Source organism: Erithacus rubecula (genome assembly GCF_903797595.1).
Source record: "Erithacus rubecula genome assembly, chromosome: 6".
In the NCBI taxonomy this organism is placed as follows: Eukaryota; Metazoa; Chordata; class Aves; order Passeriformes; family Muscicapidae; genus Erithacus; species Erithacus rubecula.
This window is the reverse complement of record NC_136688.1, coordinates 26,755,232-26,779,523: the sequence shown is the minus strand read 5'-3', so window position 1 is coordinate 26,779,523 and position 24,292 is coordinate 26,755,232. Positions and strand designations below refer to the sequence as shown.

Below are 24,292 nucleotides of genomic sequence, written 5' to 3'. Positions count from 1 at the left end.
AGAGGTATTTTCTTCAGCTGTCCTGATGTGGATTGACTTTATACCCACTTGCTAGAAATTCATTAACTATATAATTTTACATCTGTTTTTCTGGTTTGAAAGAAGTATTATTTGTAAGAATATGCATGTTAATAATAATTCTCTGCAGCTGTTTAATTTTTTGTATCTAGAAGGCTATATTTAGGATTTATAATGGCTTTATCTGTTGCCCTGAAGGATAGTTTCACAAAGGCTTCAGTGTACTGTTGATTGCTGTGCTAAATGCAGCAAGGGTGGAAGGAAACCTGAGGTAAGAATGAGTTTCTTTTATTTTTTTTTTCAGTTTAAACCAATGATTGCTGCTTTTTTTTTTTAAGGTGGAGAAAAATATACAGTAAAAAAGTGTTGATGTTTTGAATGAAGCTATTCTGCTGAGTATTTGGGTAGCATCTGAAAATGGTCTCATCCACTGTGTCATCATTAGCAATAAATTAGTGTGCTGAGAATGGGCTGTCAGCAATTCAGATTTGGAGTAAGTGAAAGAAGTAATTCCATCCCCATTAAAATATAAAACATAATGAAATACAATTTTGAGCTTATGTTTAAATGTCTTTTTTGGCTGTGTCCCTCAAATACAGAAATAAAACAGTTTAATAAAACATAATGTTTGAAGGAAAAAGAAAAAAATAAATGTTTAACTTCAGCAGTCTTGTAAGTTTTTTCCTAATGTTTATATTTGCTTTTGGACATGATACAGGGTAGTTTACTTCTGGAAGTACTGCAGTTTAAAATCAGTTTATACTGAAAGATATTTTACCAGGATATAACAGTTCTGTGATGATTTATAGAAAAAAAAACCATCATTCTCTCCTTTCCCTTCCCTTTTGGGGGATGGGAGGTTTGAATGACAATATGGAGCAGTGTAAGCTATTAATTTTTTAAAATTCTGAAATGGAAAATGTGACTGATGTATGTTTTCACTCCTTATCATGCAGTGAAGCATTTGGGGCCAGATCCTTTGGTGCTTTGAGGTGACAGCAATTGTGGAGTTCATCAGTGCTTGTACTTGTACAGTGAGATGTTCAGATAATTTGGAATAATTCCTGTTTGTTGGTTCATAATATGGCAGAGAGATGAGTAGGCATTTATCCTAAGAGTAGATGACTGTAAATTGGTGATGTAATTTCTGTGGAATGTAGAGTGGGTTGAACCCCTCCACCTTTTCTCTGAAGTTAAAAAGCTACTATTTTACAGGTGACATTTCAGTGGATTTTCACAAGATTGGCAGTTCTTGCCTTAAAGCAATTAAACAATGAAATTAGAGTTTTAGAAAATAATTATGAATGACATCAAAATATATCCAAAATTATATTTATAAGATGATTAAATATAAATATAGATAAATATATTCATAATTTATATAATATATTATATTAAAATATATATTTTAAATCACATCAAAATCACTTCAGTGTGGATTCTCTTGCTGTTTGAAAACATACCCTTCTTGTTTGCTAAAAAACTTGGAAAATTAGGTCATTCTCTATTTGTCTAAGGAATTAAATAGCTACATTAAAGGAGACTGGAGGATAGGTTTTCTGAGAGGCACGAATTCCTAAATCTGTGCTATTCTGATAACAGTCTCATGTTCCTGTCATATTTGAAACTTTTCCAGCTTATTTCAAATTATTTGAAGCAGCAGGACTCTGTACTATTCCTCTAGCAGTCTGCTGAAATATTAGTGTTAGCAAACATTTCAACTTTCTCAGCTCTCTTCCAGGTCATCTCCTTAACTTCAGCAAACAGTTTCTTTCCCTTTATTGGTATGACTCTGACAAATCTGTGGTTTCCATTAGGAAGAAGGATAAATGGATTGTGAGTCATGCTGTGTGTGGAAGTCTGTAGCTGATATGAGAAGCTGTAGAACAAGGATGGGGAGCCTGGGACAGGAACTTGTCTGCCCTTGGCAACCTGAACACCCTTTCTTCCCTTTCTGTACTCTCTGGCTACTGCATGGCATTAACCATGGATACTGCACAGGTGGCCACTGGATACATGGGTACATGAATATTTCTGAGCTGCACCAGACTCTCTGTTAAAGGGGATATTGAGGGAACCATGCTGTTCTGTCCTTGTCCCTCAGGGTACAACAAGGGAGGGATGTCATCCTCTTTTCCCTATCCCACAGGAGAAGCCTTTTCAAGCCCAACCAAGGAACTGGGAAACAGGAAGGAAGGTGTAGGTCTTGATTTTACCACCAAACACTTGAGATTCATTCCTCTTCAACTAGAAGTGAAAATGAGGCCTTCTGATTTATTCACTGAACTGGAATTACAGAAGGGGAATATGCTGAGTTGCATAAAGCTTTGGGGAGACAGAGTGAGTTGTGTATTAGTCTTTGCTGACCTGAATTGTGTGCTGCTTGTGAGCTGCCACTGGGCCAACTTGCATGTGGAAGCTGTAGATCAGCACCCCTGTAGACACATGCTAATTGTGTACCCACCAAACATGTTTGAAAATCTAATCTGGGCTTTGTGAAAGCCATGCCTCTCCTAGGGATATTGAGGTTACCCTAGACATCTGAGATTAGAAAGGAAGATGCAGTGATCAATGGGCTGCATCCGGCATGTGCCTTCTGGTTGAAGATGGCAGGTTTTTTACCATCACCTGTAGGTTGACAGCATTACTATTTTATTGTGTTGTGACAAATGGGTTTTGGAATGGATGGTAGATGGAAAGGAAAAAAAATTACTGATATTATTTATAAAACCTATTTGCAAGATTTACATTCTCTGTCCTATTTCTGCCAGTGATATTAGTGTTGATGAATTCTTATTTAGAGAAACACAGATCTTATTACATCAAGGGGTAAATATGCAGTGTGATATATGGGGATTAACTGTGCAAGTCATTAACTTTGACATGCTGTCTTTGCTGCTGTTAGTCCTTCTCAGCAAAGGATCTTTTCTATATTTAAGTAATTCTAGCAGAAGAGAAAATGAGATGATTACCATACCCTCAAACCTCTTCTAATGATTTTTGCTAGTCAGAATAGACCTGACTGGTGGTATGAAGTAGCTCTTTGCTAATTTTGAGCATATATTGTACTTCTGTGAAACAGCAACTGTGATGATATTAGTTCATCTTATTTCTCGAGTGGTGACAAAGCCAATAAAAGACTAAATCAGATAATGATTTTTATACAGTAAATGTCTGCTGTTAAATAGTCCACTGACAAAATGACAGTCTTTTAAAGCCTTTGGCACATGTAAAGCCTTCAGGATTTAACTGATTTGCATGAAACTGAATCTTTCCCAGAAGTTTTCCCCTTACAATCACGTTTCATTTCCAGAAGGTAATTAAACCCTTGGAGGCAAGCTGAGTGGTTGGAGCTTTGTGCCACAGAAAATCCTGGAGGTGGGACTACCTGTCTCATGATGAGAGCTACTCCCCTTAATGAGCTTTCTACAGCCAGCGTTGGTGTATCCTTGGTAAATTGAATTTGTAATGTTCCTCACACCCAGTGATGCTCTGGAGGGGACTTGCTAACAAGAAAGTATTCAGTTCTGCCACTGCAATGACACAAAGACCAGGGTGGTTTCCCTCTTCTTGCTGGAGTTCAGCTTTGCTGACTGAAGTTAAATCACTCTGCCAAGGATGAATCATTGGTAGTTCATAAAATAATTTCTCCAGAGAAAATTTTTGGCTTCTGAAATAGGCAAAGCTGTGGCAGGATTTCCCTGAGGGAAGGCAGTCCTTCCCAAGCACAGGGCTTTACCTTACTTCCAATTATCCAAGCTTGAGTGCTTTTACTTTGCCTGTGTATGTAGCAAGTTTCACAGTAAAAATGTTCCTAGCAAAATGCCAAAAGATTACAATTATTCTTCACTACTCTGTAGCTGTCTGTTAGGGTCTAGCCTTACCCACAAAGAAGTGGTCTTCCTGGGCTTTTTGTCCTCTGTTAGGAGACTGCATTAGGGCTGGGGTGTAATGGTCATGGAGAGTCCTGGTTTAGTGTTTGGGCTGCAATTTTTTTCTGACTTAAAGAGCAAGGGTTTTTGTAAATGTCTAAAATCTTCCACAATATTTGACCCCTGTATTTTGCTAATTTGTTTGTCCTTTTAAAATTACTTTTAACAACAGTCAGTGAAATTTGGCTCTTCTGATTCCAAAGAAGCCAGGACAGTGTGATACAAAAGTAGAATGAATGCTTAGTCTAATGTTTGTTTATCTTTTTATAAAAATTTGTGAAGCATAATGCTTGTTATTTTCAAGGTGTTTGGATTTGGTTATGTGAAATCTTGTGCCTAGCTGAAAAAGGTACCAAGGTGAAATTGTGATGAAAAGTAAGGCTGAGTATCAGACAGATGAAAGACATTGATGCACCTAAGGATACACTGGGAATCATTTTTAGACTACAATTAGACTTCAGAACCCTGTGGCTTCCAGTCCTACGCTAAAAATTTTGCTGTTCTGAATTTGATTTGCAGAGATGCTACTGTTGTCAGTGGCAGCAGCTCCTGGCTCCATGCCTAGCTGGGCTTGAGCTCAGGAAGAGATGTTAGGCTCTTGAAGCAGTGTTTGGGTACCACTTTGAGGTAGATTGTGGTACAACTGTGTGGAAATGTCCTATAGCTATACTGGAGCTGTCACATCTTTGGCACTTCATCAAAGAGGGAAGGGAAATATGAAGGTTGTATTTCTGAAACCCATGAAATGTACTGGTGTGGAGAAAGGGGGGGGGGGGGAATAAATTACTCTTGTTTAAATTTTGATGGCTTTCTGTTGCAAGGTGAATAAAACAATGTTACTGTCACAATGGTTGCACAAATGCACACAACTCTGAAAATCTTCAATTGAAAGTTGATTTCTTCATTAGAAACACCATTACTTTCTGCTGACAGAATGTATCTTCAGGGGAAGAGAGATGATCTGCTGACTTGCCAAGAACTGGCAGTTTGAGTTGGCCACAAACTGAAATTTGCACTGTACTGGAAATTGCAGTGTTTCAGGTTTTTTTATTCAGAATTGGAAACAAAAGCTGTTATCTGCATTTGTCTGAGCACACAAACTTGTTTTAATCATCATGACACGAAATAATAATTGAATAAGAAGGGTGACAGTAATAATGAATCCAACTGATTGTCAAAATATTGAGTTTTGTTATTTTATGATTATTTGGATGCCACTTCATTAAATATTTGCTGAAATCAGTGTGCATTCATTATACTTTTGCATGCCATCCCATTTTTACACTCAAATCAATCACGTAGCAGCTTGTAACCCCAGAAATGTAGAAGGGTCACCCTCTCTATGGCACTAATCCTGGCCTGGGCCATGTTCATTGCTGTGGGGCCTGGAGCTGCCCGAGGATGATGTGGTAGAAATGTGGCTAAGGGAACTTTTAAGGATGTTATCATTTCTAGCCTGCTCAGGGTTGAATAAAGGAGCATAATGAAGGAACTCCACTTGACTTTGAAATGCACATGGGATGCATGTATTTTGGCTGCTGGGAACTGCAAGATTTACTACAGTTCCTTGAAAGAAGGATTGAGTGGTGTCCAGCTACTTGGTCTCATGATCTAGTGCTAGAAAAGTGATACATGTTTTCTGAGTAACTACTGAAATACTTAATCTCTTAATAACTGGAAATGCACATCTCCCACTGTGTCCCAAGTAGGGATTCAGAATGAGCAGGGAACAAGCCTTTAGTGTCAATGTGAATGGGGCATTTTGTCAAACAACAGACCAACACTTGTCCCTCTGTTTTTGCAGGGATCACTGAGTCTAAAAACGAGATGCAGCCAAAACTGTGTCACTGTCTCATGCAGCAGAAACTGAAGAACTCTCCACTGCTTAATCTTTAATTTTTACCATGTTATTAGAAGACATGGTAGCAGCAATGCCTAATATGGATCACAAGTGGTAGCACCGTTTATCACAGATGGAAACAAACTTATTTCATGTTCAGTAGACTGTGAAATGAGTCACAGCTGTTCTTCCTCTGTTGCAGTGGCACACTGCTCTTATTAGAGAGCATCCATGCAATGGCTCTTCAGCCACTTCAGCATCCCTTGCTTGGCATACATTCCTGGGAAGCTCTCTGGGAGTCAGAGGCAGTGGGTCAGCTCCTGCAGAAAGGACCAGTGGGGTTCATTAGTTTGGGGCTTAGGTAAAGGACTGAGGATGGTTTTGTCTATTAAATAGTATTTAATATACTTTTCTGTAGTATGCTACTGTAATACGCAATTGCACTCCAGTGAGATTTTTTTTTAGTGATAAATGTTTGCTTCTGTAGTGTCTCACAACCAAGTATTATTCAAGTGTGCTGAATGTGGAAACTACAGGTCCTGGAGACTGGCTGTATCCTAGACTTGTGTGGCCTCAAAAGTCTTAGGACTCTGTGTCAGAGCCTTGCTGCTTTCCACCTTGTGCTGCTGTCACTGCCTTTGCCACATGGGATAGTCCACAGTTTAATACTTTACCTATGGTAGTTTTAAATGCAGACAGGCTATTCCTGTAATTTTCCTTGCATTGCTGCTGGCCCAGCTAGCCCTTCCACACCACCTGTGAAGATTTTTATAATGCCTGGAAAGTGTTTATCCTTTAGGGGCATATTAGATTGCTAACTAATAAGCCTCAGGAATGATTTAGTTCTGTTACAGAGCAATCCCAGCTCCTCTGGGTTTGAGCACACCAGTGAAGACAGTTGGGTGATGTATATTAACCCTGACTTGTTTAAGCAGTGCTCAACACACAAGCAGAGGCTGTGTGTTGAAGAGTGGTGGTGCTTTGCCAGAAGCACTCATGGATCTCTATTTTCTCTAATTTTGTTTCTTCTTTTACCTCAAGTAGTCATCTAGTCTTATTTATTTTTTAATGAGATGAGCTTTTCTTTTCTATTGGAAGAGTAAAAATAATCACAGTAAAATAACATTTTGCTTGCAGCACCTGCTGCTACACACTTGGTGTTGTATACAGGGGAATGACAAGTATTGCCCAACTGCTTATAGCCAGACAGTTAATGAAGTTTTATTATCCAAGCTTTGCCATTTCACATGAAAAAGACAGTAGTATGCAAATCATTCTACAGTTTGGGGCTGGCCTTGCAGTACAGAGTTCATCCTGTATCATAGAACTGTGCTCTGAATTTTCAGGGTTTTCTATTTCTTAATTATTCTTTATGTTCTTGGAGAAAAAAAAAATCCAAAACAAACTTGAAAATTTATAAAATCTCTAAAATGTCTTGGACCAGCCAGTCTGCAAGAAGTCTGAAGCAAAGTGTCAAGGAATAAACTCTCCTGGTAATACTACAGACTGCAGTGTGCTGCTGTACTGATGCTGAAGAGTTCTCCAGCTATTGAAAAGTCCATAATTTTTGCCAGTGCCTGGACAGATCCTTGGGTGATTCTGATGGCAGTGCAGGCTGCCTCCCTGGTTTCTCAGGAGCTGGATGTGAAAGCACAATCAGGAACTGGGCTTTGGTTGGTGGCTGAGATGTTTGAGCAGCCTGGGCTGCCCAGTGAGCTGAGTGTGCCTAGAGGAGGCAGGAGCCCTGAGGATGCCCATTTGCCTGTTTCTTCACTCAGAGAAGAGAGAGAAGGAAGCCCTAATCTGAGCTACTTAAAATCAGCAAAGTATAAGAATATAAGGACTTTTGACTCCAGTCCCTGGTTTTGCATTTCATGTCTTTCATAAAGTAATCAATCTCAAGTCTAAGCCTGTTTAGAAATGCTCTTCATATCTTCAGACTAAGCTTCTTAATGGGTAAGATTACAGCCATTTACTTCACTGCTTTTTTTTTTTTTTTTTTTTTTTTTTTTTTTTTTTTTCCCTTTGACTTAATCATGTTTTCCCCCTCCCCAGTGATTATGCTGTAAGAGCAATCCTGGCTTCTTTTGGCTTTTGGTCCACAGGACTAAACAAGTCAAGATTGTAACCTCTCATAAAAATGTGGTCTTTGCTTTTCTGACTATTCTCAAATCCTTTCTCTGCATCTTTTGTACCTGCTGATTAAAAAATATTTCAGATAGGGCTTTGCCAAAGTGTTCTGTGGTATCATCTTTGGTGCACCAGAAGGTCCTGTCAGGCTGGCAGACTGTGTGGGTTCTCTTTTCATGTTTTCATTGAGTAGTGCTATCCTCACTGAACAATGGCTTGGGTGAAAGATGCAGAAATGACATCTTAGTCTTCAGAAAGAGAGTTGTGGCATTGGCTGCTAATTCCTCTGCACTAAAAATCCAGCTGCATCAATGTGGCTGGCTAGCCTAGGGTTAACTGTAGGTTGTCTTTTTGGCCAGCCAGCCTACTGGTTTCCTGTATAATTTTGGTGTGCTGTTCTTGGCAGATATCTCAAAATCTGCCAGTCAAATATTGGAATCATTAAATGCACCGAGCTCTAGATTGATGCAGTCACTCTATTTCAGGTAATGAAACCTCAAATCAGAAATGTACAGTCATATGCTGAGAGCTTTTGGCTATCTTTATAGCTTTATACAATTGTCTTCCTTTAAAAAGGTCACTCATTTCAGTAACATGGATATGTAATTCTATAATGTTTTGAGCTATTTTTCTAAGCATGCTTTTATGCCTTCAATTTCCTTATGCATGATCATTCCTGATATAGCACAGGATCATTAACAGAAGCACTTCATAAAAGAAATATAGAGGGATTAATAAATAATGGCATATTCAAAATGAACAAAGATTGAGGACTTGCATTTCTGTATCATTAGCCCAAGAAATTACAAAGAGAAGGAAACATTTGGAAAGGCTGAAAACTATGTCAGCAGACATATATTATAGACTATTATTTATTTATTTTTAATTTGTAATCTATCTTGCAGTATGAATGCTGTAAGTTTGCCAGTTGGCATTTTATACTTTGAATACTTTTTCTCTAGATACCTCACTTGGTCAGTTGCCATCTTTGAATGTGTGGGATGATGTTTTGAATTTTCTTTGCCTTTTTTTTTTTTTTTTTTAAGGCTGCACTGTATGAAATTATGTTATTATGATGTTGTTTACTTTTATCTTGCTTAATTATGGGATAATGTTCACAGTGGAGGAGTATATGAGGCAGTGAATGGTGTTTGTAGGTGATTAATTGTATACTAAAGCTGAGACACTTGATAATTACAAAACCTGTTGGTTGTGACTGTATTCTAGCTCTGTGAAGATTATCCATTTTATATGGAAAGGGGCAAGAATAAGGTAAACTGCAATGATATTTATGCCTCTTTTGAGTGCTTGTTTTGCTGCTTCTTTGCATTTCTCTTGGGTACTACTCTAAGAGCAGGTGGGTTCATTAATAAAATGGGTATTACAAAAGTTCAGGAATTTCCCTTACTGGTTAGATCTTTACAAGTTTGTTCCTTGCCTCAATGTGAAACGAATTCTTCTCGAGCTGGGGAAAAATGTATAATATTAATTTTTAAGAAGTTATACTATGTAAAATTAAATTTGCACTTTTACTGGAAAAATGCTCAATTTCTCAGTTTTAAAAATTTTGCTATCTGTTTTTCACAGTTCCATATTCACCATACTAAAATTTGCAATGCTTGAAAAATACAGCTGGCAAAATGGAGTGAATGTATGGTGGTATTTCAGATACAAGACCACATGGTTGATAGAGTATCCTTCTCAGGGAGGGAATGTGATGACTGGTACACACCTTCCATTTAAAATGTTTGCTAACAGGGTTAGTGGAGTAGGAAAGATTTTTCACTTCTAGGAGCACCAATGCATTATGGTCTTAGAAATTATCCTTCTATTTTTACAATATAAGTATCTTTCAACTGACCTGTGGGGATGTAACCTGTTTTGGTGATATCTATCCCTTTCTTCTGTCTAGTTATATGTACCCCCATTTATTATCCTTCTGGTTTGAAGGATGCTCTGAACACCAGAGAGCCCTTCAAGGTCTGGTGCATGAGCTAGAATGAGAAGTCCTCACTACCCAGAATATAATCCTGCAATCATCACTTTCTGTGGGGTGGAGTGAGATGTGTAGCATCCTCTTAGGTGGTGCCATAGTTCATACCATCCAGTCTAATATTTTGTTAAGTTTCAGTCTCTTGTGCTCTCCTCTGGCTGATAGAGCAGAGTGGTGGGGAGGAGTAGTTATTTCTCATTGCTGCTTCCAACTCCACACCCTTTGACACTTGGACTTGGGGAACTGGGAAAGGTTTGTTAGGGAGGAATCTCTGGCTTTCAGTGTACTTGATAGGGCTTTTCTCATCACTACATAGTGTTCCAGTACAAATTGAGAGAAGGAGAACTTTTTTTTTTTTATATTTGCCATTATTTTGCATTTCCTACAGATTTTTTGGTTGTGAATGTCCTTGGAATTCTTTCATACTGCATCAACTAGTTATGAACAGCTCATCACAGCTAATGCAATTCAGCTGTGATTCATTAGCATCAATGGACAGTGTTTTTAATACTCTGTTTCTGAAGTGAAATAAAGTGGAAATTGAAGTGATCCTCACTGTCTAGCTAACCAAGATTTTTGTTATTTGAGGTTTGTTGGTTTTATTTTGGAGGTGGTTTTTTTGTTTTTGTTTTTTTTTTTTTTTTTTTTTTAGTTTTGCCATGGCAACAGTGATGACACAGAACATTAAAGTAATCCTCATTTTGGAGATTATTTTTTTACAGGAGCAGTGGTGCCAATAGCACAATGGGTCTTTGATCTTCAGGATTTGCTAATTTTTTATTTCCTCAAGTACTGTGCAAAGCTCTGCTGTAGGTATGTGTTCTATCATATGCAGAGATCCATCACAGAGTAGGGAGCATTAGCTGATCACTAATTGAATCTAACTTGCCTAAGATCTATGGAAGCAAATTATTTCCTTTGGTAAAGTAAGAAGACAATGTGTCTAAAATTGATTAGTTATAATTTTATTTTATTTTATTTTATTTTATTTTATTTTATTTTATTTTATTTTATTTTTCCATCTGGAATGGAGAAAAATTCAGTGGTGTTTTGTTTTGAGCAAATTCCCACATTTTCAGTTTTTATTTTAATCTGTTTTGCACATTGCTTTCAGCCATTTCCTTCTCTGTGCATTTAATTCTCCTTCCCAGATCTTTTACCAGAATATCTGCAGTTTCAAGCTCTGGTGCCTATTTTGGGAGCTTTTAGTCAGCATGCTTCCAGCTCCTTCTTTGGCACCACACAGCCACTCTGTAGCTTGTAGCTTTGGTCAATAATGTCAGATACTTCTTTGCATTTGCACCAGAGAGGAAACATTTGGTCAGTTGCAGTGAGTTTTCTTTCTCTTTTAGCATTTTATCCCTCTCCCAACCCCATGCACCCTGTAGAGTTTCTTAGCTATGTGTTGTGTTTTGTTTTTTAAATGTGACTTACCCAAGGGAGACTCTACTAGGCTTCTTGTCCTTCTACTAAGACTCTAGAAGGCTTTTTTCCCCCTCATTAAAGTAACAGTTTATCATCTGTTTCTACACCCACAACCCAATTAAAATGATAGTGTATCAAGACATAAGCAAATAATTTGTAGCATAGAGCTGCCTGAGAAGTGAGAACATAATTTCCTTTGTACATCTGCCCTAACCAGGTTGAGAATGGCTGTCTATTTCAAATTAAGCTTATTCCTGAAAATACAGTGGTGTTATGGGAACTAGTTAAAATGAAATATTGAAATTGTACATCCTACATTACATTATATTTCTGATATAAGCTGAGCAAAGAATTCCTTGAAAGAATTAATTTTATGAAGCAGAGAATAACTTTGCCTTGAGACTTTATCTGTTTTTACCATCTACTACAATTTTAAATATAGTGGTGATCTAAGTTATTTACTGACTTATTCTGAAATTGGGCATATTTTTGTAGTAATTTTAGTAGATGAGTAATTTCTTACATTTTAAGACTAGAAAGGGCTGTGAGGTGAGCTGATTTGACCACTTGGTATGACAGGCAAATATATTTTACAAAATTAATTTCTTATATTAATCCCTAAATTAGAATAAATCATTCCATCCTCAAGAGATTAAACCCAGGAAGAGAACAGGAGAAGTGATGTTGCATAGAGTTTGTTGATAAATGAGCCTTTTCAAATCCTGTTTTGGAGGATAGCATCTCTCAGGTAATCATTTCTTCATTAGGCTATTTATGAAATCTCAAAAGACTTCTTAATAAAGTTAAAATTGTCACTGTGAATTTTTTTGTCTCTGTGTTGCTTATCTAATTCTTCCATGGAACAAAAGCCAAGCCACCCTGAAAGAAGAGTTTTAGGATAGCTTGGCATGTGGATGCTGCTGTGTTGATGGACTCAGTCAGAGAGGTTTCAGCAGCACCTTCTGTGTTTCAAACATGTTTAGGGATGCAGCTTAGCTGCCAGATCTGCTGCACTTCCCATCCATGCCACTCAGTTGAATCTGGACATGACAGCTCGTTGTCAGTGTTCAAAATAAAGTTCCTGCAGGGCTTGTCACAGGTGAGTTCTTCTGCCTCACCTTGGTCAGTTGAACCACTGATGGTACTGGAATATGTTTCCATCAGTGGCAATCCATGTCACAGCAATCAAGCTATGTCACCTTCATCTTCTCTGGGATTTCTTCAAAACGATGGTGGTTTTTTGCAATAGTTGTGTGACTCACTAGATCAACAGGCAAGAAGCATTTCTGATGTATGGTGGAGGAATTCCAATGCCTTCTGCTCAGGTTCTTCAATATTCAGAAAAAAAAAAAAAAAATCCTTGGACATAGAAGTGACATCAGCACACACATAAATACAAGATTTGTGTCTGAAATCATGCAGGCTTGAGACCTGTGCAATTCTTTGTGGATGCTTTATAAGGCAGTATGAGCATTTATAAGTCTTTAGTTCTGACCTTGCAAAACCAGTCATAGCAGAGCCTAAAAGATATGAAAGATTGCATATGGAGCTTAAGTTTTAGAATTACTAAGAAACTCTTGAGGGATGTACTTCTAAATCTTATGTGACAGTTGAGCATCTCTTTTTTTATTTTTATTTAGTGTTTTTTTTCTCTAGCCCTTTAAAAAACTCCATGTGAGGTATCTCCCTATCTTTTTTTAGGCACTTAAAATGTTAGAAATATGGCCATTCAAGTTTAGCAACGTTATCACAGGAGAAGGATAGGGGGTTTTTTGGTTGGTTTTGCCATGGTGTGATGAGGATGATATGGTCTGTACAGAGGACTCCTGAAGGTCTCTGCCTACTTGATGCCTGCAGTCAGCCCGGGCACCTTTTCCTGGCTGTACCATGAAATTAATGTAAGTTTGTGCCTTTGGGCAGAATACCATCTCCTGTGGAATGACACATCTGTTTGGGAACACTTCGTTTTTTCAGTCAGAATTAATTTCCTTCCACTGTGGGCATGAGCTAACAGTTATGGGGAGATAACGAGCTCCTGCAGCTCCTGTTGTTGTCATGCAGTGGAAGGTGTCACCTGTGGGTCCACAGCTCCTGTGTGAGCTGTTCATCATGATCACATCAGTCCCTGTGAGCTCTGCTACCTGCAGATCTGTCAGTTCATAACCTCTCCTTTTCTGCTTTCACCAATAACTGCAGAGGTGTGTTGTGTTCTAGGGGTGACCTTTTTATCTGATATTTTACTGCTTTCTGATTCTGAAGTGTTTTCTTATTTTTGGGCTGATGTGGCAGATTAAGCTCTACTGTGTGCTCTGAATCATAGATTTTGTTGTGACTTCTAATCTTTTTATTACTTTCCAGCTGGAGACATATATTCTTGTATTGTCTAGTAACAGTTGCTTTTTTTGCTGCTGCTATAATCAAAACTTGTTTTTTGGAGGTGTGGAACAGTTTATAGGAGTATACAAGCACTGTAGTCACAGGCTGTGCTTCCCTAGCACCTTCTCAGAGGTGATAGCAGTGCATGTTTGTGCAAAGGCCACAAGGTAGAGGTGCAGGGAAAGCATCACTTTCTCTGGTACAGTTCCAGTGACAAACTGGACTAGGAAAGAAAGAAGCCCCACATCTCTCCTTTGCTGCTCCAGTGTATGTTCACATCATGTCCTGCTTGTAGTGCCTGAAGGATGCGTAGGAGAAGGATATATTGCTAAGAATAAGAGTGAATAAAGAAAAAAGCAAATGTTTTGTTTAGTTTGGAGAGACCAACAGTTTGACTGCACAGAGTTTGTCAGCTGCTTAATGAGTTCATTGCTGCTGAGCACAGAAGCAAGGAATTGCCTTCAAGGTCTGCAAGATTTGGGGAAACATTTAGTAAAAACTTTTAAATTTATTTTCCATCTTGTCTAGTTGTCTTGAATTGATTTTAAAATTACATTTTGAGTTTTTAATAACTGTAAATCCAGGATTTTCTGATTTAAAATTCATAAATTCTGCCTAGCCATGGGAAATTTATACTAGAGAAGTCTTGAGCATTTCTACCTTGAAAGTCTGGCTATGCTGGGGTTTGTGGGAGGCAATAGGGTCATATGGCAACAGGATTATGAAACTGAGCTTCCAAGGAAGCTTTCATCTACAGACCTTGCAGACTGAATCCTTGGGGTATAAGTGCAAACTTCTCATGACTTGAATACTGAAGAGTTCATTTAGCTCCATTTGTGATTGCTCTGTAGAAATAAGTTGCTCAAGAAAAAAGGAGCAATGCATTTTATTGCACTTTTCTGTTGTTTACTTTTAAATCAGTGAAAGAAACAACTGCTGGTTATGTCTAATTCTTTAGTGCTTAGTGCTTTTGCCTCTGAAAATTTTGTTTTGTCTTTTTATTAGTTAATATTCTTTGTGTGCAGCAATAGACTTGATAAATGAAATATGCCCCACTCAAACACTATGTATTCAGTCAGTAAAAATAGTACTAACTATTTAAAATAATATTTTAGGCATGAGGCATTGTCTATGATACAGCTAAACAGGCAGGTAATAAGGAAGCTCCGCCATGGATCACAGCTCATTGATGCACCACGATTCCTGCCTCTCTCTATGTGTACTTTTTGCATGGTAGGTAGTAAGTAGCTTACTCTGCTTTGATCTTGCATTTATTACAGGGTAAGAGTAGTCTGAATGTAGCCAGCTCTCCAGAAGCCTACCCAGGGAATCCTTTAAAAGCTGTAAACTTTTCCCTCTTCTCCCAGACTGCATCACTGCCCAGCTGCAGCAGAAATCCTAATAACCTCACTCAAAAGAACCCAAAGACAAACCAACAACCCCCCCACCAAAAAAAACCAAAAAGCAAAAAACTAAAACAAGAAAAGTGCAAAAGAACCTACTTACAACATCTTTATGAATGTAAATAACTCGGTCTGGGCTGGAAAAGGATGTTTCCAGCAGTGGCAAATAACACATGGATAGTTTATTGCATGTACAGCTTGACCAGACTCTGTCTTGAAATGTCTGTTGTAGGCAGATTTATTTTAGGTCTGACAAATCTGTAATCTTTTTTTTTTGCCAAAGCCTGTACTATTGTAGAAGAAGCTCACTTGATATCTGCAACATATTAACTGTTATTGCATATTTGCAATGCCTCTTTTCCATTCCAGGCTTTGGTTATTTTCTGTTGTGTGATTAAAGAGACCTTAAATTAATTTAAAAACCAATTTAAAATAATAATTAATAATAATACATTTAATAAATGTAAGATATTGTAATTATTTGGGTCTGGTTTGCTACCTCAGTTTGGTTATCGTGTTGTGAACATCTTGCATTTGAGTGAAGCAAATGTGAAAAAAATACATTTTGGATTTAATTGGAAGACCTCCCAGAGCAGACTAAATTCTGATACACAGATGGAGATGTGGAGATTACAATAAGAAGTGTAAAATTACATTCCCCAGACACTTTACCAAGTGTGCTTCCAGAAATTGGAGAAGGTGGTTGACCTGACTAGATATTGATCTAAATAATTGAGGTTCCTGTTTTGAAAGCAGATGCAGCAATAATATTGATTACTGGAAATTAATCTACATTTCCAGATAATTCTTTTTCTTAATCTGAAAGAGTAAATCAGTTTGTTCTTCTGCTCTTCAGAGCAGTATTTCTGCTCTGCTGTGGCTGCAGAACTGCACTCTTTTTCCTTTGGGTACATTACTGCCCAAACACAATAAAAATTTCAAGTAGATAAACACGGGGCGGGGGGTGGGGGAATTACTAATTAAAGTATTATGGATAGTTTCTAAAGAACTATTTTGTGTATGTGTGTGCTTTCCTGGATGATGTGAGTACAAAATGCTCAGACAATGCAATTCTAACAGCTGTAGTCAGCATGGGAAAGCACTGAAGGATGCTCTGACAAGAATTGGATGACCTTGATTATTAAAACAGTAGAAAACCCCAATAAATCTATAGAACTGACTGATCCAAGGTGCAAGCTGGTGCATGTTGAATCCAAACCATTAATTTCTTTTTTCATCTGCAGCAAATGCATTTCTTGACCATGAGAGGGGTAGTAATCATAAAAGAGTCAAGAAGAACCAATGTGACATAAAAAAACAGATGTAGGTAGGACAACACAACATTCTACTTAGGGACTCAAAGTGTAAGACAAAGTTGCTGTGCCCACAATCTCATGTTTAATAGCTCATGCTTTCAAGAAAAGTAACTAAAGTTGGAGTCAATGCAGAAAGGAGCTTGCAGGAAAGGCAAGGGTCAGAGGACGGGAATGTCCATGTGCTGAGGGCTGGGAAAGGCACAGAGAGAAGAACCTTTCAGTTTAGTGCCAAGAGTGGCTACCTGGAAATTGATGCTGTAAGAAACTTTGTGCTAGATGTTAGAGGACATTTCTAAGGAGTGAGCTCCTCAAGTGTTTTTTAGTAGGAGGAACATGGAGTTAGTAACTTCCCTGGAAAAAAGATAGTTTGTAAAAGCACGTGACTTTATTATTTGACTCACTAGGTTTCTTCTGGTTTTTTGTCCCTAAAAATACATAGCAGTTGTTGAGCAACCTTTGCATTTGTTGAAAAATCTGTATTTAGTTTTAGTTAAGGGATGTTGGAAGTGTTAGGAGAATGTGTGCTACTCATTTTGTATTCAGTTAATTGCACCCTCTCTGTTTTCTACATTTCCCACTGCAGTTTGTGTTTTGCTAGATTGGCTTCCTTTAATGAAAAAGTTGAAATAATGTAATTCCTGACCTGTTGTTGTATGAGAAACTCAAAGAAAACCTGATGAATTAGCCTATAAAGCTACAACATCTGGCTGGAGAATTTATAAATTCAGAATTTTTGCACCCAAAATAGAGAAATCAGCTGAAATCAGCTATATACACGTGAACAAGAGGACAAAAATTAGCCATGAAAGCTTTTGCCAGATGTAGTGTGTTATCAGGGGAGCAGCCAATCTTGACTTCAACAGTTATATGTAATGTGCAATCAGTAATTAAAGAAAAATTACATTTAAGAAATTAGTAGACAAGAAAAACATAGTCATACTTGCAAGCTTGTAGCTAATTGTGCTAGTGATCACTTAACTGCCTGTGTGTGCTCACATTTTTCATCCATTTATATGGTAGAAAGGAAGCAGCCCTGTAGCATGCCATTAAGATGAAAATCTCAAAATTCTAAATGTTAATTCCATGGACAATCTTTGTTTATTTTTATAATTTGGTGTTGGCTAGAAATGCAAATATTATAGGTTGCTGGTTCTCCCTCTCTAAAAAGTGACTTGCATTGTTTTCAAAGATCCCATTCCAGTGTAGTTGAATCAGACTAAGATTTGGTGACAATTTTGAACCTGCCTCAGATGGTAAAAGGTATTGAGATATCTAAGAGAACAGGAATGTTTCTACAAAGATTTAGACTAGACATAAGGGAAAGAAGTTGGGTCAAAATTCTGGTTCATTGAAAATGGGACTTTTCATGTGGAAGTGTTGTTTTTGACTGTGTTTTGCATAAAACAGCAAAATGCCTTCCTGGTCATTGAATTGAGACGAACTTGTGATCTTTTGTAAAAATACTGTAACTGCAGGATAACCTGCTTGTTAGGAGTCTGCTGGGATGTAGCAGGTTCCCGTCCAAACGCATCTTCTGCTGGTGCAGACCACAGCCTTTGAGTTTCTTTACACCAAGTTCTCCATTGTTTTGTTATAAACCAGGATTGCATCTGTATTTCCTACTATGGTGAAAGGGGTGAGAATGAATGTAATGAACATTTGCATTAGCATAGGTGATTATGTGAGACTCCTCCCTTATTGAAAGTCCTTGTAACCCTGTGGTGTTAGTGTATGTTCAAGTCTTCAAAAGGTGTGTGCTCCTTCATTCTGGAAGGAAGACCTCTAGAACTGCCCAGATATTGGACCCCAGGTGTCAGACTATTACTCTTGACATTTGGGAACCTTTCAGGTATTGACTATTAAAAGGTATGCTTTGGAGCTGGCTCAGAGCTGTTTGGAGGATGACAGTACATATTTTTGTCCCCTGGAAAATATCTGTAGTTAGTGCTCTGTCCACTACTGCTCTTGTACCATTTGTGAGAGCCCTTACCTAGGTGTACCATAAAGAGTAGCATGGCAATACATTGGCCGTATGTGCAAACTTAGTCCCCATTTCTAAGGCTTTTGTGGCTCAGAGACTAAAACCTGGGCTCCCCTCTCACTCCAGAATCAGTTGTTTTCACAGTCTGAGGGGTGTAACAGCAGTAGCAGCTCCTTAGGCATATGTCAACAGTAAGGCACTGAAGCCTGGGTCTGCAGAAATCAGTCCCATGCTAGGGGCAATTCAATTATCAGATCTGCCAAGAATAAATACAGTGTCTATTGAAAATGGTAGTTTTATGAAGATGCTAATTTTGTATTTTTGGGGATGAAAGCTAAATTCTTTAATGCATGGGGGGGGATGCTGGTTCCAGTGTTCTCTCTCTGTGGGTTATTTTTAGGCATTGTGCAGGAGTCTGCCCAATATGGTTTATTTTCTCATGCTTCTACCCAGTGGGGATTCTTAGCAACTCTGACTCTGCAGTCATTTTAGATGTAAAGGTTATAGAGTTCTGCTTGTACTTTTCTGTAATATCTGAAGCTGTGTTTCTTGTTTGAGTGACATTTCTAATTAGAGACATCCTCAGGTTTTATTAAGCAGGACTCGCTTTTCATAAACCTATGCTGGCTGGACCTGATCCCCTGTATGTTTTCCTACACACTGAATCACAGAAAATGGGGAGTTGGAAGGAACCCACAAGGATCAGTTTGGGGGCATGCAAAACAATCTGCTCCATGACCTTCTGTGACACTGAGATCAGGCTGACAGGCCTGTAGTTTCTCAGATCCCCTTTCTGGCTCTTTTTGTATGTGGGTATTACATTGGGTAACTTCCAGTCAACTGGGACCTCCCTGGGTAGCCAGGACTGCTGGTAAATGATGGAAAGCGGCTGTGTGAGTGCTTCTGGCTGAAGTTCTTGCTTAATTCAAATAAGATATATTATTGTAGCTTTCTTTTGAAGTAGAAAACCAAATAAAATGTGATTAGCACTCGTCTCCTCCCCCAGACAAACCTAAATGTTAGAAGTTAAAATACGAAGAGCAAAGCTGTGGTTTGGGACGTTTTCTTTTTTTAAATTTTTTTTAAATTAGCAAAATGCATAGATTCTTTTCCCCTCATGTTTCATTTTCTCTGGGTGCCAGCTGTGTTTAAAGACAGAAGTTTTAATTTAAAATACACTGAAATTAATCCCATAGAGACGAAGCATATCTCAGCATGTAATAGTATTTCTTCACTGTAGAGAGAAAATTACTTCATTCTCTTTCTAAGACACTCCTAACTACTTTATGGAAGAAGTCACCATCTTGTCCTTCATGCACAAGAAGTTATTTTTTCTGGGATTACTGTCTTTCTGTAATCCAGTTCATTATCAGCTACTGTGGGAGGAAAAGAGCAGCAGGGGTTTTTGGTCTTTGTGCAGCTGAAGAAATGCCAGAGTTTAAAGGAATCTTTCAGGCAAAGTAGAACATGCAATTATGGTAACGATCTGGTCCTGGTTCAGTGATGGATGGGACCCCTTTCCATCTGCTGCAAAGAAGAGCCATTTCCCATGGCTGCTAATTAAGCTTGCACCAACATCATTACTGGCCCTATTTGCATATGTGGGCACAAGTCTGGGTCAGAGGAAATTGTTCTGATCACCTCTGCAGTGGTTGGTTTTCTTGTAGAAATGCTGATGACTGATTTAACTGGATATGTGCACATGTTGACTGAACATTTGCATGGCAGTGGTAAACCCTGAAGAAATGTCAGCACATCCTTGAACTCTCACATCAATGAATTTTTCTGCATCCTGGGAGAGCAGAAGGGGCCACAGATGTAAATCCAGTTTGTAGGTCCTAAATCCCTCCTTAACACTATCAGAATAGCAAGGGTAGATGAACTGGTTTCAGAAATAGAAGGCTTTTGTTGCTGAGAATTGCTGTGCACTTGCCTCCTTTTACAGTTTGGTTTGAGAAGTGGGCTGCTCCAGCACAGAGTTTTTTGGACGTGCCATCAGCTCTGTGCTTGGGGACCTCATCTCATGCTGTTGGGGTCTGACTATTGACTATTTGATCTGTTTGGTATTAGCTTAGAATGAATTCTAATGCGTGGATATGGGAAAATTCTTTTAACCTTTTTAAGGGTCGTTAGCTTAGAGATGGATGCATAGTCCTTAAGATAATAATCATTACTCCTGGAGGAATTAGCAGGAGAGCTGTCTCTTCCCTGACAGCACATAGATTAAAAAAAAAGAAAATGTCAGAGTATCCTAGCTGGCATCCAAAGTGAATGAGTCATTCCTAATGCTACTAAAAAGCTAATTCTGTCTTGACTTCAAAGGGAAACATCAAAGATGAGCTTGCTATTTATCCAGGTGCTAAAGGAAGAGCTTTTCCATACTGCTGCTACTCTGTCTGAGAGTATGGAGGAGTGTTGTGCTTGCTCACTATTGATATTGAAATCATTACATTCAAATGAAGCTTATTGAATGCATTGCTGACACAAGCACGGGAACTACTCCAGCAGTTTGACAACTGTTCTATGATTTTAACAGAAGAAAAAACCACAGAATGGTAATTAGATAAGTCAGCAGAAAACTGGAAGGTGTTCCCTGATTTTCTTAAAGAGCAAAGATAATATTCTTCATGGAATCTGTTCAGTAACTTGCTGTTATTGCATCATTCTTGTTTCTCCATTTTTAAACCCCAGAAACTCCACAGTCTTCTGCATCACTTGGTCTTTATGCATACACATACACATCAGGCACAGAAATAGCCTCCTTGCTATTTCTCCAGACCCAGGGTGGATGAATTCACCACATGGCTGCATGTATTCACTCACTGTGTGTGGAGCTCTTGATTCACTTTTGAATGGAAGATTAATTAAAGACACAAAGCCAAGTGAAAAGTGGTATTTGGACTATTCTTCCAAACTACTTACAGATTTCTTTGAGAATAACTAAGCTTCTATGGAGAAAAGTGCAGTAGTGACTTTGTTAAAGCATTTGAAATGGAAAGGATGGAGGCTAATATGAGAATTAGAAGGTGAGAAAAAATTGATCACTTGAAAGGATAACATTGATTGGAAGTAAGTACTTGCTAGAAGGTTTTCTAACGAGACTTGTCAAGGACAAGTTTTGAGAGCAAACATAGTTACTATTTTTACTTATAACCTCTGAACAAAATCAAGGAATTCATTCAGTGAGAGTTGAATTAGCAAAAGTTTTATGATTATTTTATTTAAAGCTATATGCTTAGGAAGTGTTCTAGTTTCCTTGATTAGTTTCCTGGAAGGTAATACTTGAAAGGCACTGGTCAATTAGAAGGAGGAGATGATGATGATAATGGTGAGAAATAAATAAAGGAGAACAGCAGATTTCTGATTTCAGCTGGGGCTTCACTCAAATGTTAGGGCTAGTGAAGTATATATTTTTACAACATGTAAATTATGAAGATAAAGAAAAGGTGCCTTATGTCACTCTTTGTTATCTCCATAGTTTCTAAGAGCTTTTGGGATAAAACATTTTGCTTTTTCTGCCTTGCCCTTTTAAATGTATTTTAAAGTTTTTTTTCCTGTTTTTCTGGCTTGTTTATTTTGAGGACTTGTGTGCAAACATAGCCTTGAAGTTGTTGCCTGACAGAGAGACACGAAACAACTCGGTTGTTTAGTGCGGTGCTTTATTGAGGGCCCTGGGGTCTGAGGACTAGTGTCCAAAGTCAGAGCCCACCGTTCCCCTTTTTCGTCAGATTTTTATATCCTTTGACAAAGTGGTCTACATACAGAAGTACACATTCTTCAAGACAATACAGTTACATAAATCTTGTAGATATTATTTCTAAAAGTCATAAATTCTACATGCTTGTCTACTCAAAACTGTAGGCTACCCCCCTTTAATCCCCCTTGCTTGTCTTCCCACCACCAGAACCCTTTATCATTGATTATACATTAACCTTTATCATTTATTATTTCATTGTGTTCTGCATGCTCTACTAGATCCTTTAGTTATTAGTTTGTGGTTCTTAGTACATTCCCAGGCCTGTTTCCCAGGGCCTGTTTGTGAACTGCTGCTTTCTAAGCCTTAGCATAACTACTGCTATTGCTATATCTACATTAGTTCTTTTCTTGTTATTTCGGTATCAAAGTGAGAAATTATTTTGTTGCCTGGTGTATGCAACCTGTCTGCAAACACAATCTATGGTCCTCTAGATTTGTCTTCTTGCTGAACTGTAACATTAGCTGTTGTTTTAGTCCACTAAGAGATGACCCATAGTGCCACATTGATTGTGTCATCTTGGTGACATTTAGACTGAGCTCACCATACCATTGTTCATGTTTCCCTTCATTTGTGACCTAGAGCTGATTTTGAATCTGATCCATGTGCTGAATTACATCAATCCTCTGTATTCTCCCTTCTCTCCAGCCATCTGTATTCCAAATCCTTTATACTCTTTCAGCTTTTTGAAAGAGTGTCTGCTTTACGTCATTAGCAACAGAGACTTAAAATATGCTCAATCATATGAGTGGAAAATGAGTGGAAAAAGCAAATGTCATGTCAGAAAAAAGCATTTTCAACTAGGATTTAAATCAAGGTTGGGGGAGTTCTGAAAAAAAAATTGATAAAATTGAATTTGCTTTCATCTCTTGAAGGTAATATTACTACATGCTGCAAGTGGGTCAGATTTTGGCAATGAAGCTGGGGAAACCTGAGGTCTTACCAATGCATGTAGTAACTTGGGAAAAGTTACATTTCTGGTCTGTACTTCATTTTGCTTATCTTCAGATTAAGGGGTAATATTTCTCAAATACCTGCTGTAAAATAACAGCTTTTGGCAGAATCTTTGTAGAAGCTGTACTAGAGGTGATCTGAAAACTTCAAATTCTCGAGTGTCCTGTCTCACTGTTATAAAGTGAGTTTCTACTGCTCTAAATTCAGAGCATGGTAAGAAAGATTGTGTGTTCAAGTCAGAAAGGATGAAGCATACCTGGACTCAGACATTTATGGATATGCTTCATTGGAGAGGCTCTAAAAAAGATTGGTAGAGGGAAGAGCAGAGCCAGCCACTCTTGCTATTTAGTTTCATTGTTTGTCACACATCACGGTATGTATATCTGCAAACAGTATATTTTCTGAATAGGTCTAAGCTTCAGTCATGGTTTCCTGGAGCTTGCTAGACTCAGGAAGCATTTGAAGGGCAAATATGCTAGCTCTGCTTTTTCCCAGTTAACTCTATTTGTGTGGTAATGGTTTTTAGTACTTGAATCAGTCTAAAATTTGGAGGAAAAAAAAAAATCCCCAAAGCTGACATTCTGTGTTTGTCCGCATGTCCATGCTTGCATATATACTATATATACACTCTATTCCAATAGAATTTGCCTGTCTACATCAATATCACCTGTAACTACATCACTCCTGATGTACTTTGGTTTGCCCTCCCTATCTCCACAATTGTGTATACCTGATCAACACACACCAACAATGTAGCAGTCTTTATATTAGAGCTTTCTAATGTCTCCCTTGTGTCTGGTGACCTGCTCAGATCTTGTTCATTCTACCCAGTCTCAAGGCAGCTGGCCAGGCTGTGGCAGGAGGAGAGCACAAAGTGCTGAGGGCTGTAGTGAGCAGCAAAGTAGAATGTCCATGGCATGTGGAGTGTTCAGGAATGAGAAAGAAGAGCAGTGGAAGTGCACGTGGAAAGGAAGGACAGACAGTGATGGAGCATCCCCAGTGGTACACAGCATAAGTGCAGTGAGGGAAGGCTTTGGCATCTTGCATGCTTCCCATACACACTTCTGAATTTGAATTATGCTTTTGAATTATTTGCTAGGTCGCTCAAGTGGAACTGCTTAACTCAGTTTGGTTGCCTAAAGGAGAGTCTTCCTGCATGTAGAATATTGT

At 38.3% G+C, this 24,292-nt stretch overlaps 1 protein-coding gene across 4 annotated transcripts in view; it reads left to right on the top strand.

The window, feature by feature from the left end:
• RGS6 (regulator of G protein signaling 6) overlaps positions 1–24,292 on the top strand; it is a 261,346-nt gene that overhangs the window by 49,994 nt on the left and 187,060 nt on the right. The window lies entirely within an intron of this gene.